Source organism: Phascolarctos cinereus, unplaced genomic scaffold (genome assembly GCF_003287225.1).
Source record: "Phascolarctos cinereus isolate Bilbo 61053 unplaced genomic scaffold, phaCin_HiC Scaffold_5;HRSCAF=322, whole genome shotgun sequence".
Taxonomy (NCBI): Eukaryota; Metazoa; Chordata; class Mammalia; order Diprotodontia; family Phascolarctidae; genus Phascolarctos; species Phascolarctos cinereus.
Window position 1 is genome coordinate 325,011,083 of NW_027555958.1, and position 16,870 is coordinate 325,027,952.

The 16,870-nt window shown below is 44.7% G+C and overlaps 1 pseudogene; it reads right to left on the minus strand.

Moving 5' to 3' along the window:
- Positions 1-15,284, minus strand: part of LOC110211851 (antizyme inhibitor 1 pseudogene) — a 32,399-nt pseudogene extending 17,115 nt beyond the window's left edge.
- Positions 15,285-16,870: the final 1,586 nt, after the last annotated feature.

Consider the following 16,870-nt stretch of genomic DNA (forward strand, 5'->3'; position numbering starts at 1 on the left):
AGATATAGGCTTATTTCAAGTAAAAGCATTTTTAGGACAACTTCCATAGCAGCTAGGATGGTGGTGATGATACATGCTTCTTCTTGTTAGAGCATGGTTTTGAAGAGTTTCTGAGTGTTTGGTATGATAACATGTATTTAAAATGTTGTTCTTAATTTTTTTGTGGATGAATGTTATGTCCAGGTAATTGTGGGTAATAATTTTGCCTGTGATAATGGCTCTAATTCCAACATGGCTTATTTGTTGAATTCTCAAGAATATTTTGGAATTTGTACTAGTTGTTTGTCAGTTTATGAGGAGTAATAAGGTCCTGGTATATAATTCTGGCTCATGCCTTCCTAAGTATTTAATAGGTACCAAATTTCTGTAAACCTTCAGCTATAGGTTTTACAGCTTCCACCATCTTCTTGCAAATTTGCACCAATCTGTAAGCCTGGGTTCTTTATGAAGGAACCTTCTGTAGTTTCTTGTGGCAATGACCTGGTATTATTTTACTGTTATCAAGAACCCCCTCTATCAGGGGCAGTGAGGTGTCACAGTAGATAGAGCTCCAGTCTTGGAGTCAGGAGGACCTGAGTTCAAATCCAACCTCAGACACTTGACACTTATTAGCTGCCTGGGCAAGTCACTTAACCAAAAAGTGAAAGAACAAACAAACAAAAACCCCTCTATTTTTGTAGAATGATCTACTTGACTCAGTCATTTGTTCAAGGCTTGTTTGTCAACATACCATTGATGAATATGTGTGAATGTCAGCCATGGAGGGCCTTCAGATTTGCATTTCTTCCATCTTAGCCATTTCATAGTCTCTATCTGATGGTAAGCCACTGTCAGTCACATTCCCTATAGTCGGTGATGTATATCCCTTTTCAGCCTTGTTATTACTTTATGAACTGGACTCTGTTGTTCAGTAAGTATTGTGACAGTAAGTTTGCTATCTCTACTGAATTTAATCAGCATTTAATCAGTTCATTGTGATTTGATGAGTATCAGTGATCATATCAGTGATTTAAGCTAATAGGATTGAATCTGATAGTTAATGCTATTAGGATAGGAGTTATGATTGATTAGTCTAGTATATATTAGTGGCAATGTTCATGCATTGATTATACTGTTTAAATTATTTATATGTTGACCTATGTTAAGTATAGGGAAAGAAACCTACTGTATCCTTCCACCCCATCCCCCACTGATGTCCCTGTTGGTTGCTATGTTCCAGAAAACCACAGTTTCTTATTTGCCATGGCCACATGATTGTAGCAAATGTTGAAAAGTCTCAAGAACTCTGTTGCCTAGCCACTGACTAAACAGTAGAAAGTCCTGGACCCCTGTTGCCTGGTCACTGATTAAATAAGCAGATGGCTAGGGGATATTACCCTTGACCAAATACAGGAGTTCCTTCCTTTGGCTACTTCCTATGGCCAAACATGGAGTTCTACTTCCTCCCCTTGACCAATCATGTAATTTTCCTTTTTGGAATTCACCAGTCAAAGAATTGTACCACCCCTTTCTATTTTTGGTATTCTCTTTCTCCATAAATATGCCTGACCCTTGGACAGAAAAGGGTCCTTGACTGCAGAGGACAGTCTTGGATCCAATTTCTTGGGGACCACTGGTTTCCCTAAGAAATTCAAACTGCTCATGCCTCGGTGACTCAGGGGTCTTTTGTTGCAGATTGGGATTCTGGGGTCACATTCTTTCTATACATGTTTAACCTGGTTGTTATCATCATCAGCAATCATCAAGTGTTTCGATGTATGGTCTGGAAAGCGAGAGTTTTGTCACCTCTGCCTGAGTCTCACCCCATTCTTCTTACCCTCTACCACAAGCCCAGCTCAGTGAGAAAGAAAATCAAAAAGATGAAGCTGATCCAGAATGGCGGCCCCGAGGTCTCTCAGAGCTGCCATTACACAAGAGCCATACACAGAGCAACCTTTTCTTTAATTTAATTGCTGAAAGTCAGATCCATGTGGAAGGAGGTACCATCTTCCTAGGGCCCCATTCTGGAAGCTTTTGCCCAACATTCAAACTATTTTCACTCTTTTTCGAGTTAATGTCTCATCTCTAAAGCGCACAGATGGGCACTGGCCACGAGGAGGTGCTGTTTCCAGAAACGTCTGCATTTTTCTGGGTGGCAGACTAAGAGAGGCTGTGTCCTCCAAGGCCACAACAAAGGAAGAGATTGTCAAGGAAGATAAATTTGTCTTTGGTGCCTCTTCTTCTTCCTTTAGGGACAATTAAGAAAAAAGAAAAAAAGCTTATTGGCTTCCCTACTGCATGCCGGACAGTTTCATCTAGTTTTATTTGCTCCCATTGTCACTTCAAACTCAACATGAATGACACTGAGCTCATCATCTTTCTATCTAAACTTGTCATTTTTCAGTCATTTTTCAGTTATATCCAGCTCTTTGTGACCCTATTTGGGGTTTTCTTGGCAAAGATACTAAAGTGGTCTGCCATTTCCTTCTCCAGATAATTTTAAGGATGAGGAAACTGAGGCAAACTGGGGATTAAGTGACTTTCCCAGGGTCACACAGATAGTGAATGTCCGAGTAACCTCTGTTGTTGTTCACCCTTCATTCTTGAAGAGGGCTGAGGTCAGATTCGAACTCTGGAAGAAGAGTCTTCCTGACTCCATCATGCCCTTCACTCTGTGCATTATGGCACCACCTAGCTGACCCCTTCTATCTAAACTTCTCCTTGCAACAAATCCCCCAATTACTTTTGATGTCAGCACCATCCTCCCAGGCATACATACTTTAAAATCAACAAGTCACCTTTGACTCTTCTCTCTATCCCAGAGTTGCCAAGTTGCCCTCTGTTCTACTTTCCCAATACCTTTTATAGTCATCCCCTCCGTTTCACTCACACAACCATCAAGACTCTCCCTGAAACTACAAGAGCTTCCTCACTGGTCTCCCTGAGTTCTTTCTTTCTCCCTCCAACCTGTTCTTCAGGCAGCTGCCAAAATCATCTTAAAGCAAAGCTCTAGGCTCATCAACTCCCTTTTGGAAAACTTTTATCTCTTCCTCATTGCCTATTGGATGAAATACAAACTCCTTTGCCCAGCATTCCTGGCCCTCTATTGACTGGCTCCAACCTGCCTTTCCAACCTCATTTTATTCTATTCTATGTTCCAGTCCGCAACTGGACCACTGACTGTTCCCTGATCTCCTCCTGCCCTTTTCTGACTACAAGTTAGCTCAGGCTGCCTCAATTCCTTCCTTCCTTCCTCCCTCTCCATCTGCTACAATCCTTCTCTTTCTTTAAGACCTAGCTTAGGTGCCTCCTCCCCCATTTTGGGGAGGGGGGAGGAGAAGGAGGAAGAGAAAATTTAAAACTCAAAATCTTATGGAAGTGAATGTTGAAAACTAAAAATAAATTAATTAATTATATATAAAAAAAGAAAGTACCCAGAGTTGGTAGGAGGGTCTTGTTTCAGGAACAGCAAACAGGCCAGCGTTACTGGATCACAGGGTATATGGAGGGGAATAAGAGATAGAGGGGACCATGTTATAAAGAGCTTTAAAAACCAAACAGAGGGTTTTATATCTGATCTTGGAAATAATAGAGAGTCCACTTGGGTTCACTGAATAACAAGGGAGTCTTGCCATTTCTAGGGTAGCCAGGTGGCAAAGTGGATAGAGTACCTGTCTTGGAGTCAGGAAAACTCATCTTCCTGAATTCATATCTGGCTCAGATACTTACTAGCTATGTGATCCTGGGCAAATCACTCAACCCTGTTTGCCTCAGCTTTCTCAAAATCTGTAAAATGAGCAGGAGAAAGAAATGGCAAACCACTCCAGTATCTTTGCCATTGATTAGTGATAAAGACGTAATCTTGGAGAGATGGGCTGAACACTTCCATAGTGTTCTCAACAGACTGTCATCAACCAATGCTGAACCCATTGACTGTTTACCTCAGGTTGAAGTCAATCCCCTTCTAGTCAAATTTCCAACTGGAGAAAAGGTTTTGAATGCTATTAGGCTCCTCTCCTGTGGCAAAGTGCCTGGTGCTAATTCTATTTCAGCTGAGATTTAGAAGGTGGAAGGTCCACTGCTCATACAAAAGCTGACTGAAATCTTCCTGATTATATGGCAAGAGGAAGTTATCCCCCAGGAGTTCAAGGATGACTCCATTGTCTATCTCTATAAAGGAAAAGGAAATGGGTTGTTCTGTGACGTTCACAGGGAGGACTCTCTCTTAGTCATTGCTGGAAAGATTCTTGCCAGAATCATCCTTAATAGGCTGATCCTTTACCTGGAAGATGGTCATCTACCCGAGAGCCAGTGTGGCTTCAGAAAGGGCTGAGGAACAGTTGATATGATGTTTGCTTGAAAACTCCAGGAGAAGTGCCAAGAGCAGAACAGAGGTCTGTACATAATTGTCATAGATCTGACCAAGGCCTTTGATACTGTCAGTTGTAAAGACTTGTAGAAGATCAGAGCAAAATTTGGTTCATCAGTATTATACGCCAGTTACATGACAGCATGCTTGTACAAGTTACACAAGAGATAATGCTCTTGGGGCACCTAGGTGGCACAGTGCACCTGCTCTGGAGTCAGAAGGACCTGAGTTCAAATCCAGCCTCAGACACATAACACCTACTAGCTGTATGACTCTGGGCTAGTCACTTAACCCCAATTGCTTCACCAAAAAGAGAGAGAGAGAGAGAGAGAGAGAGAGAGAGAGAGAGAGAGAGAGAGAGAGAGAGAGAGATTGCTCTTGTGGTTTCCCAATCATCAATGAAGTGAAACAAGACTATGAGCTTGCTCCCATGCTTTTTAGCATGATGTTTTCATTGATGTTGTCTGAAGCCTTCAACAAGGACAAAAATGGCATCAAGGTCAGCTGCCAAATTATTTAACTAGAAAAGGCTTTAAGCCAAGACTAAAGTGGAGGGAGAGTTGGTGCTTGATTTTTTGTTCTCAGATGATTGTATAATCAGTGCAGACTCTGAGGCTGAAATGCAAGAGTATGGATTAATTCTCTGCCACTTGTGCTAATTTTGGCCTGACAATTAACCACCAAGAAAACAGAGGTTCTCCACCAGCCAGCATTGTACCATCCATCCATGGAACCAAATGAAACATCTATACATGGAACCATAAATGGAATAGCAAAGGGAGAAATTTTTGAGGGCTGTGGATAAGTTCACTTACCTTGGCAGTATACTTTCCAAGGATGTGTGCATAGATGATGAAATTGATGAATGCATTGCCAGAGCTAGCTCAATGTTTGGGAGGCTCCAAAAGAAAGTATGGGAAAGTGTGGCTGCCTCCCAAACTGAAAGTCTACGGAGCCATTGTTGTATGCCTGTGAAAACTGGATAGCATACCAGCACCATGCCAGGAAACTGAATCACTTCCATTTGAATTGTCATAGGAAGATTCTAAAGATCACTTGGCAAGATAAGGTACCAGATACTGAAGTCCTTTCTTGAGCTGAAGTGTCAAGAATTCAAACTCTACTGCAGAGAGCGCAACTCTGATGGGCTGACCATGTCGTTTGAATGCCAAAAGAATATTTGCCTAAAAGATCATTTTACAGAGAACTCACATAAGGCAAGCACTCACATGGAGGTCAGAAGAAGCAATACAAGGACACTTTCAAGGTTTCTCTGAAGAACTTTGGAATCCATCATGCGGGACATGGGAGACACTGGCATAGAATCACCCAGAATGATATGCCTGCATCAAAGAAGGTGCTGTACTCTGTGAGCAAGCAGAATTACAGTAGCTCAAAAGAAACATGAGATGCACAAATTTAGAGACATCACTCAAAACGTTCATATGGACTATCTGTGCTTGATCTGTGATATAAAGCCTTCCGATCTCATATTGGTTGGTCTGATCAGCCACAGTTAGACACACTGTACCTTGACCCTGACATAATGATGTAATTTTGCTCCTCTTCAAGCACGAAGGGAAACAACCAATTAACAGCCTTGTGCAAATCACTTAATCTTTCTGGTCTTCAGTTTCCTCATCTGTAAAATGAAGGGGTCAGACTACATGATTTCTATGGCCCTTTCTACCATTAAATCTGGGCTTCTATGATTCTTTATGAAGATTTTCTCCTTCCTTCCCTTCCTGAATAGCTCATCTTTCTTTCATTGGCTTTTCTCCTTCATTTCTGTTTTCTCTCTCGTACAAATTTATTACATTCTGGTATATTTTAGTTATTTGTGTACATGTGTAGACTGTAAGCTCAGGGAAGAATTTAGGAATTATGGTCTGTTTTTTCCCCACAGCCTAATGTTTTGTATATAGGAGGTACTTGAATGTCTGCTGAATTCAAATGTGTTAAAGGAAGCAAATGTGATAGGGTCAAGAAGGTTTCAGAGATTGCTTGCCCAGAACTGACTCCCTAAATGGACTTTTGTGAAGTGTGACCACCAGGTGGCACCAGTACTCAGGGTCTCACTTCACCTCTGCCTGGAAGAACTTTGTGGGGGTCCCAAAGGAAAGGGAATAGGGGTGAGGTGGAACAGAAAGGAAAGAAGAGGTTATGCAAAGTTAAGCAAAGAGACTTGGAAAAAGGGAGCTGGGGTAATGGGGGGAGGAGGTAGAGAGGAAATCAGAAAGGGGAGGGAGTTGGGAGGATAGGGAAGGAGATGGTACTCAGGCTTCGGCAGCTAGGAAGGGTGGGGATAGAGGAGGTATATTTATCTGCTGAGCTGTTGGCATTAAAAATAACCAGGGGCCCACAGTAATCCAAGCCTCCCCTCACCCCCATCAGCAGGGAACGAAGGACTATGGGGAGGGTAGGAGTGGAGAGGGAGGTGATCCCCCTCCCCCACAATACCCCCAACCTCAGGGCTGGGCCCAGAGCCAGGGAAGGGGCCTGGCTGGCACCCCATGGGCTGGCTGGAGCCAGCGAAGTGGGGAGGAGGAAAGAGAAGGGAAGGAGGGAGAGGGGGAAGGGGAGGGAGAGCCAGCCAGGAACAATGCTGGCCCCCAGCCAGAAGTTGGGGAGGGGGGAAGAAAGAGAAAGGCAAGGGGGGGGAGGGAGCAGTCAGTGAGAGGGGAGAGAGGAGGGAAGGGGAGAGAATAAGGGGCCAAGAAGAGAAAGAGACAAAGAAGGAAAGGAAAAGGCAAAGAGAAACGCCCACCCACAGAGAGGGAAAAATAGGTAGGGAGCTAGATAAGTACCCAGAGGAACACAGAAGAGGAAAACAAAGAAAAAAAGGGAGAGGGCCAGAGAGACAGAGAGATACTGAGGAAGGAGATGGAGGAAGAGATACTGAGAGGAGGAGGAGGAGAGACAGAGAGAGACAGAGACAGAGACAGAGAGAGAGAGAGAGAGAGAGAGAGAGAGAGAGAGAGAGAGAGAGACCAAGAAGCAAGAGGGGAGAGACAGGGAAGAACAAAAGAGACTTGGAGGCAAAAAGCAAAGCCCTTACTGATAGGAAGGGGAGACTTTGGAATAAAACTGATAGGTTATCTCCATTTCTCGGGGGAGCTCCTAATACTGCCCTCCCAGGCAAACAGGTGCTTTGTTTTCTAGTGCTGCCCCCATACACATAAGACACAATGGGTGGCAGTAGAAGGGATTGAGATTAGATTTTGGAAGAATTTCCTAGAGAGTAGGTAGGAATCCCAACTAAAAGAGTTGGACATAGAAGATTGTGGAGTCTCATTCTCTTGAGGGCATATAAAATAGGATAGAATCTCATTGGGTTGGGGGGAAAGGAGAGGGTCCTTCCCAAGTCAGGGAGCAGGGGACAAGATGACCTCTGGCAGTTAGTATTTGCCCTTTGGTTTCAGAGTCTGGGGATGTGATGATGGAGGGACAATAACAGGAAAGTTTTGCTGAAAGATTTAACTTCTAATTCCCAGTCACAGAGGGCAGAGGAAGGGAGACTTAGAATAGGGGGTGCTGCGGGCTAGGCCACCTGGTTCTGGTAGATGGGGGAGGGCAGCAGGAATAAGGCCAGATACCCTCACCTTCCTGCTGTGGAGCTAGCTCCCTGGCCCCAGGCACTGTGGCTGGCACACTGGGCAGGGATGGTGGTTTGACTCAGCCTCATGGGAAGGGAGTGGCCTGCCTGCTTGGTGGAGTTCACAGTCCCTATAATGTTCAGAATGAGAAAGGACCTTCAAGACCATCAAGTCCAGCTCCCTCCTTTGACAAATTAGGAAACTGAGGCCCAGAGAGCAGCATTGGCTTCCAGTAGGGAGTAGTGGAGACGGTATTTGAACCTAGATCTCCTGCCTCCTGATCTGGTACATCTGGCACTTGAGCACCTCACCTCTGCTGAAGACGTCCTCTACTAGGTAGCTAAATAATGTAGTGGATACAGCACTGAAGGTGCTGTCAGGAAGACCTGAGTTCAAATCTATCCTCAGTCACTTAACCACTCATATGACACAGAGCAAGTCACTTAATCTCACTATGCCTCAGTTTCCTAAGAATAACCCCTTTCCCCCCCTCCTTATGAAGTTCAAATGCTACGTAATTATGAGCTATTATTATCCTAAAAATGTGAATAATGAGTTCTTATTGTTATGTTAACTATACCAGTAGAGTGCACTGCTGAAGCCTTCCTTGAGTAAAGCAATGAGTCCATTGTTAAATCTGCTAACAATACCTATGATGCGTCAGAGGGCTGGGGGTGTGACTGACGGGCAGAGCCTTTGGCCCTTTGTGTCTTTGTGCCCAGTATTTGGACCACATAGGAGGTGCTCTGGACATTTCTCATCTCATTGAAGACAATATTCTCAGTATGTTCCTATCCCACGGTATATTTCTGTGTGTGTGCTGCATAGACCACTTATGGTGTGCCATGGTGGGAAGTCTTTGTTGAAAGAATCAGAATTGGAGAGTTGGAACTGGACCTTGGCAAATCCTTAAGTAATAATAATTAGCAATTTTATTACACTTTACGGTTTGCAAAGTACTTTCCAAATATTATCTCATTTGATCGTAAAAATAGCCCTGGGAGAAAGATGCTATTATTATCTCCCTTTTTTACAGATGAAGAAAGTGAAGCAGACAGAGGTTAAGTGACTTATCTAGGGTCACACAGCTAGTAAATGTCTGAAGCCGGATTTGAACTGAGGGCTTCGGGATCCCAAACTGCATGATCTAGGCTAGCAGACTATCTTAATTCTAGGACAATACATACAAGAAAAAAGAACTCTCTCTACTTTTGCTATGAGGCTTCTGATGAGGGGGCTCTGTCCATCCCTGGAGGCAATCCATTCCATCTCTGGAAAGCTCTAATTCTTAGCAAACCTTTCCTGACGAGAAGCCTAAATTTTCCTCTTCGCGATTTACACTCTCTGCAGCTAGTTCTGGCCCCCAGGGCCAAACAGAACAAAACTAATCCTTCTCTCACTGGCAATCTTTCAAGTACTTGAAGACAGATCTCCGGGATAGCAGCAAGCCCCACCCCTCACCCCCAACTCCAGTCTTAACCAGGGTGTTTGTCTTTGTCAACGGATCCCAAAGTCAGTGGCTGTTCTTGCTAGTGGGTTCCTGCATCTCAGGTGTGACAAACTGGACTGGTTTGGGGCTCTTTCTGAGGAGTAAAGCCAGAAGAATATGAATTTGAGCCTTATCTCTGCAATTTATTTAAACTATGTGATACTTTGCTGTTGCTGTTTAGACATTTTTCCTGTCATATCTGACTCTTTGGGACCCCATTTGGGGTTTTCTGGGCAAAAATACTGGAATGGTTTGCCGTTTCCTTCTCTAGCTCATTTGACAGATGAGCAAACTGAGGCAAATAGGGTTCAGTGACTTACCCAGAGTCACACAACCAATAAGTGTCTGAGGCCTCATTTGAACTCAGGTCTTCCTAACTCCAGGACGGGCTCCCTATCCACTGTGCAACTTAGCCGGGTACCCGTTCCATTTTTTAACCACTCGCTAATGTTCCATTACATTCAGGTAGCTGCAGGTTGTCTCTGTTTGATGGACACATTGTTACCAATTCTTTGCTACCTCAAAAAACAAAACAAAACAAAAAAATGTGCTGCTGTGAATATTCTGACATGTATCAGATCTCAGTTCCTGTTTCTTGGCCTAGGGTGAGAGAAGGGTGAATGAGTTCCATTCAGACAGACCAGGTGGAAGAACCCCAAATCAGGGAAGAATGTTGGGGAGGATAGTCACCGTACTCTTGGGAAGAGGGGGAGGTGACCAAAAGAATGGGAATACTTCAAGCCAGGAGAGAATCATGGGCCACCTAGGACTGAGGACCTACATTTAGCAGGAATAGCATAGACCCAGGCTGGGCTGACTCACTTTCTTTTGTATACACTTCCAACTCTTATACCCTGATACAATCTTTCTATGTGCACAGACTCATTTTCCTTGTGAATAAACTCTACAAAAATATACTCTTGCTTTAAAACGTGCGGTATGATGAGAGGAAAAAAGGGAGCTTCTCCCAGAACTGGGGATCCAATTAAGCTACATTGGACAGAAGCAGGGAAAGGTGATTACTAAGAGAGTTTGCTGACTCTTGAAAACAAAATGTATGCAGGACATGCTTTTAAGTTTAATCTGCTTTAACACTTTCTCTGTCACTTCTTTAAGTCTAGAAATCAACACAATCATAAACCTAGCCCTGATTTGTCACCTTTGCTGATTTTGGAGGGGTTAGGTCAATGTGTTAAACGAAAATTTAACGCTAAGGCGAGCTCCACCACTCTAGGTGTGACTGATCTTGAACTCCTGGGAGAAGACCAAGATCCATCACTGGATTTAGAGCAGGAAGGCTTCTTAGAGATCATCTCTTCCGATCCCCCTATTTTACATAAGAGGAAACTGAATTTAGACAAGAGAACTGGCTTTTCTAAGCTCACCCAGTTGGTGGATTGCAGAAATTAGGATGTGAACCCTGGTCATTTGACTTCAAATTCAGGAGAATTTGTCTAGTTGGAGTTCAGCAGTCAGTGAGGTTCAGAAATGAGTAGCATTAAGAAAGCCTTGAGCTCAAATTCAGTTTCACTAGAATCTCTGAGGAAGCTGATGCTGTTCATAGAGGCCTAAGGCTCAGGGTAGATCCATCCTGTGTGTCCCTAAATAGGCTGATGTGGGGGATGTGGCTAAGGTCAGGAGATGTAGGCTTCTAATAAAATCTTTCTCTATTTTCTCCCCATCCACAACTCCTTCCCTATTTTTTCCTTCTCCTCTCAGGGCCTGAGGGTACTTGAATTCTCCTTGTGCTTCCAGAGACAGTCATGGGGCAAGGGCCCTGGGAACAGACCAAGGGTCAGGACCCCACCCCCCACCCTCCCCAGCTGGATCACTGGCTCAGCTATGGTAACCTTAGGACTTAATCCTCTACCTGAATAGGGAGTTTTTACACACACACACACACACACACACACACACACACACACACCACACACACGCACACACACAGAGCTTGGAGACCCACTTAGGAGTCCTGGGAGCATAATCTTTTAGCCTGGGAGGAAGGGAAACAGTTTGACTCGGAAATCTCCTCCATGGGGGCACATTTGAGGCCTTACACCACAAAGGATAAAAGTTAGACATCAGGAAAGATTTCCTTTTCTTTGGAAAGAAAAGGAAAGATTTCCTTTTCTTTCCAAAGAATCCCATACATATTAGATGAGAGCTCTGTTTGTTGCATGAGAAATCCAAAGACTTCTCTTACCAACAGCACCAACCAACGCCCAAAACAACACGCTTAATAGTCAGCCCTGCTGAAGTCTTTTCTGTATCCACTTTCAATGCTTCAAATCCAATGTAATCTCAGCTTCTCCCTGGTGCTTTGCCAGCACTCTCTTGGCTTTTCCATCTGTAAAAAAGAAGCTGTTGGATTTGAAGATCCAAAACTTACTGCTAGTGCCTAACAGTCTACGTTCTTGGGCACTTTCTTGCTCTTCATGCTTTATCTTCTAACATTCTATTTCCTAAGGTTCCTTCCAGCTCTGAAAGTATAAATAACATTTGCTGTCCCAAAGTCCCTTTCAGCTCTGACATTCTGTGGATCTATGGGACTTTGCCTCAGTGACTTGGAGATTCTAACCACACCTCTCCCACTCCCTCCAGTCAGGAGGGAAAGGCCAGTCTGAGCTGAGAAGTCTGTCCCTCTGCAGTTGCTGTCTCAGGCTGACTCAGATTTGCTGAGTCTCCGTTCTCAGAAAACCCTGCCTGGCAGAGAGAGAGTGATGAGGTCAGATCTTAGGTTCTCCCAGCCTAGGACAGAATCAAGTAAAGGAAGCCAATTACCCATGTGCCCAGCATCCTGAGCTCTTCATATGAGAGTTTGACCTTAGCCTGGGTATTCCAAACGGAGTCAGAGGAAAAAGTTCCAGCCTCAGAACAAACAAGTGTTCATTCATTGACTATTTATTAATCTCCTATTTGCACAAGCCACAGTACTAGCTAAGCACTTGAGGAAGATAAAAGGATAAAAAAGAGTTTCCCTTCCCATTTGGCTCTTACAGTCTTGTTCAGTCGTGCCTGACTCTTCATGACCCCATTAGGGATTTTCTTGGCAGAAATGCTAGAAGGGTTTGCCTTTTCCTTCTCCAGCTCATTTTACAGATGAGGAACTGAAGCAAACAGGGTTAAGTGATTTACTCAAGGTCACACAGCTAGTAAGTGTCTGAGGCCAGATTTGAACTCAGGAAGATAACTCCAGGCCTGGCCTTTTTTCCACTGTACCTCCTAACAGGACAAAAAAGACATGGGCACAAATATCCATAGAACACATATGGAAATCTCACTGAATCCCAGAGACAAATTTTTTTTAGAGATTGCTGGGCCTAATTCCTTCATTTTACAAATGAGGAAACTGAGACCCAGAGAGGTTACAACTTGCCAAAAGTCACATGGCTATAAGAGGCTGGAGTAATTAAGTCTCTTTACGGAGAACAACCTCTTCCTTCCCCTGCCTTAAATTTCCCAAACTAGTCTTATTCCTATCTGTCTTCTAGGCTCCCTTTAAGGCTCTAGTCTCAAAGAAGCTATAAAGAAAACCTAACCAGCTGGGCCTAGGGTAGAGCCCAGCCTGGGTATCAGGGAGTGTTGGGAGAGAGATAGGGATGGATGAGATGACCTCTTAATGTCCTTTCCTGCTGGAGGAGTATGACCTAAGCTCCTGGGGGTGGGAAAGGTGGTAGAACTTTGTTGGAAGCTGGGTCAAGTGGGGTCATCTGTATCTCAAATCCCCAGTGATGGTGACAGTGACAGAGGATTGCTGGACCCACCTCACTGCAGGGGAGCCATCGATCAGGGCGGCTGTTGGGATGGAGACAGGCAGGTTGGAAAATAGGAACCAAAAGGAAGGAGAGGAAACTGCGGGGCAGAGAGGGGGAAAGTGCTTTATACATTAACTTAATAAAACCAATCAAGCAATAAAAATGTAAGTTCTCAAGAGGCAGCTGAGGAGGTCTTGGGGGAGGTTATGTCTTAGAATGTGAAGGATGGAAGGAACCTTAAAGATACAGTTGCCTCTTTCTAAAGATGAAAAAATAGGGGCAGCTAGGTGGTGCAGTGGATAAAGCACTGGCCTTGGAGTCAGGAGGACCTGAGTTCAAATCCAGCCTCAGATACTTGACACTAGCTGTGTGACCCTAGGCAAATCACTTAACCCCAATTGCCTCACCCCCCCCAAAATTAATAAAGATGAAAAAATAGAAGTCCAGAGATGGAGAGTGACTGGCTGAGGGTCACAGAGCATTGAGTTAGTAGCCTAGAAATCTGAGACTACAAGAGAAATTGAGGTGGGGTAGGATGGAGGACAGAACAGGAAAACTCAGAGATATAGGGAGAACAGCCAGTCCTTCAGTGGAAAAGGTGGATTTGATAGGAGATGAAGCTAGAGTGGGAAGAGGCCTCTCTAGGTACCATTTACCTAGTCAACAAAAGAGGCTAAAGTCATCCTAGGGAATAATGGATGGGTAGACAGAAGTACTTCTTGATGGTCCCTGGGTCAGAGACATTAGACCAGAGGAATACCAGGCCTGACTTAAAGAGTGAAAACCTACTCCCCACTCCTACCCCGGCAAAGAAGAGGGATGGCAAGGAATATCTTGATTTAGGAGGATGGAGGGTTGGGGGGAGCAGTGTGGGGACTAAGGTCTTCTCTCAGGGCGAGGGCTGCTGTCCTACCGCCAAGTTTCTGCTCCTGCAGGGAGGAGCCCAGCCCATAGATTCTTATCCCAGCTCCTCGGAAGTAGAACTGGTTTGTCCACCGGCAGTGCCAAAGGAAGGGGGAGGCTGAGGCTGAGAGGTCAGGAGGTCAGTGCCTACCTGCCCCTAGCATTACCCTTTAGGATGAGGGGAGAAGGATTCCCAACCATCTGACTTCCCAAAGTGCCTAGCTAAAGAAGGCTGTTTTCAGATGTAATCTGTATATGATTGCCTCATTTTCATCATAGACAAAACTCTCCAAGTGCAGTATCTTCTTCTCCCTCAGACACTCCCCAGCCCCTACTTTTCCCCTCCAGTGTCCCCTTAATCCCCTCTCCTCTCCCTCAGTGGCTTTTCACTTTTTCCCCTCTCCCCCTTCCCCAGAGGCTTCTCAGTCCCAGCAATGTACATTCACTTGAAAAATAATGGGATTTTTAGTCAGAAAATCCAGGGTTGAATGTTGCTTCTGCTACTGTGTGACCTTGGGCAAGTGATTTCATCTCTATGAGCCTCAGTTTCCTCAGGACTAAATGACTGCTAAGAATCCTTTCAGCTTTCTCTGATGAGGCTGACTCAATCAAGAGAAATTCCTGGTAGAATTCTCTCTCTGTCTCCCTCTTTCTGTGTATCTCTCTGTGTCTCTGTTTCTGTCTCTGTCTCTGTCTCTCTCTGTCTGTCTTCCTGTCTCTTTCTCTGTCCTCTTCCTGTCTTTCTCTTTCTCTCTCTCTTTGTCTCTCTGTCTCTCTGTCTGTCTCTTTTTCTGTCTGTCTCTGTCTCTGTCTCTCTCTCTCTCTGTCTCTCTCTCTCTGTCTTTGCTGAGTCTCCATTCCCAGAAAACCCTGCCTGGCAGAGAGAGAGCAATGGCCCTCCTTTCTCCTCTCTCCCTCTGAAGAAGTAGGAAGATTAATCTGACTTGGGCCCCAGTTGAGGGGCATGCTAAGGCTGAGTCCTTGAGATTCAAGGCTGGGGTAAGGAAGGGGGTTACATCCTGGAGGGGCTCACAGCAGAGCTTTCCTTTCCCTAGTTCTCTTTCTTCTTCCATAACAAAGGCCCCCAGAGGCCCCATCACCTCATCCATCTTGCATCCTTTGGTTGATGGCAGCCTCTTTATCATTAGCAGCCCCAGGTCAAAGGGCACAGCCCCCAGAACCCTCTCCCTCATCGCTATTCCCACCCCCCAATCCCCAGCTGACAGCTTCTGTTTTCTGGTCCCCCCCTTCCTTCTCTAGAAACTTTCCTACTCTTCTCTTCCTTCACCTGGCCCTTCACCCCCTCTCCTCAATGATTTAATCTCACTCTTCTGCTTTTTCTTTCCCCTGCTCCATCGCCTTAATCACTGAATGGGCATTGTTCCAGTCAAATTGAGACCTGGGAAAGACCTTAGCTTAGAAAGGCCAAGGTCTCCCACCACATCCAGGGCCATCATCAGTCGTCCTGATATACATCTGGCCACTGGACCCAGATGGCTCCAGAGGAGAAAGTGAGGCTAGTAACTCTGCACAGCCCTTCCTCACTTAAATCCAATTCACTTGCATGTCCTGGCATCACCTCCTGATGCCATGGTCTTCTTTGTGAATGAAGGACAAATAATAACAACACTCGTATATGTCTTTGTCTACATCTATTGCTTTTTCTTTCTTTAGTTCTATATCTATTTTTCTATCTTTCTGTGCCTCTTTCTTTTTCCATTTATCTTTTCTCTTAATCTCTCTCTGTCTCTGTCCTCAGTCTCTGAATCAACCAATGTTTCTTGAGAGTCTGCAAGGCACACATAGAGTCCATTCTGTCTCTATCTGCCTGTATGTGGGTGAATGTGCTCACATGGAAGTTGGAATGATAATTTGAAGGGATTGAAAACTGGATCCTAATATTTTGGCCTCTGTCCTCCCCTCCTTCCCACAATTTCTGGTTTTTGTGTCTTTGTGTAATGAGGGGCTTTAAATGCCTTTTCCCAATGGATCTCCTGTCCTAGTTCCATTGATGGTGTGTCTCAGACCTTGGAGGAGGCATTGTCCATACATACTCCCTACCTGTCCACTGACTTCAGGGACACTGAGGCTACAAGGTGGTAAGGGGTGAGGAGACATTAGGGAAGAAGGAAAGGGAAGACCCTCCCTTAGGCAGTTCAGAGTTAAGGAAAAGAGGATCTAAAAATGCTTCTGTGGGTTTCATCATTAAGTGAATCACATGCAAATGAGATGTAAATCACCATGGAAATGAGCGTCTGTTCCCCTAGAGTCCCTCAGGGCTGGGGATGGTACCTGCATCCTGTTCTCCCAGCTACCAGGGTTATTGGAAGGTAGGCTAGGGTGGGCAAAGGTGGGTGAAGGGGAAGCCTGGAAGGGATTTCTCACCAGCTGGGTGAGGCAGTCAGGGTGAGGCTGCCACCTCCCTGATCCAATCTCCTAAGCTGTAGACAAACTAAACCTTTATCTCCCTTGCCATCTCTGGCAGGAGTCTCCCTCATCCTGAGCGGCACCAGTATGATAATCTTCCTTGTCCTGGCTAATAGGGGAAGATCCAAAGAGAATAAGAATGGAATTGTAGAATTTGGAACAGCCATCGACCTTAAATATCTTCACGTCTGAACCCTTCATTTCACAGATGAGGAAACTGAGGCACAGAAAAGTCCTTTCTTAGAGGGAAAAGAACTCTAGATCAGAATCAAAGGAGCTGGTTTCAAATCCTAGTTCAAATATATTTTTATCTGTGTGATAGTGGGCAAGTTACTTGAGAAAATCTAGAGAT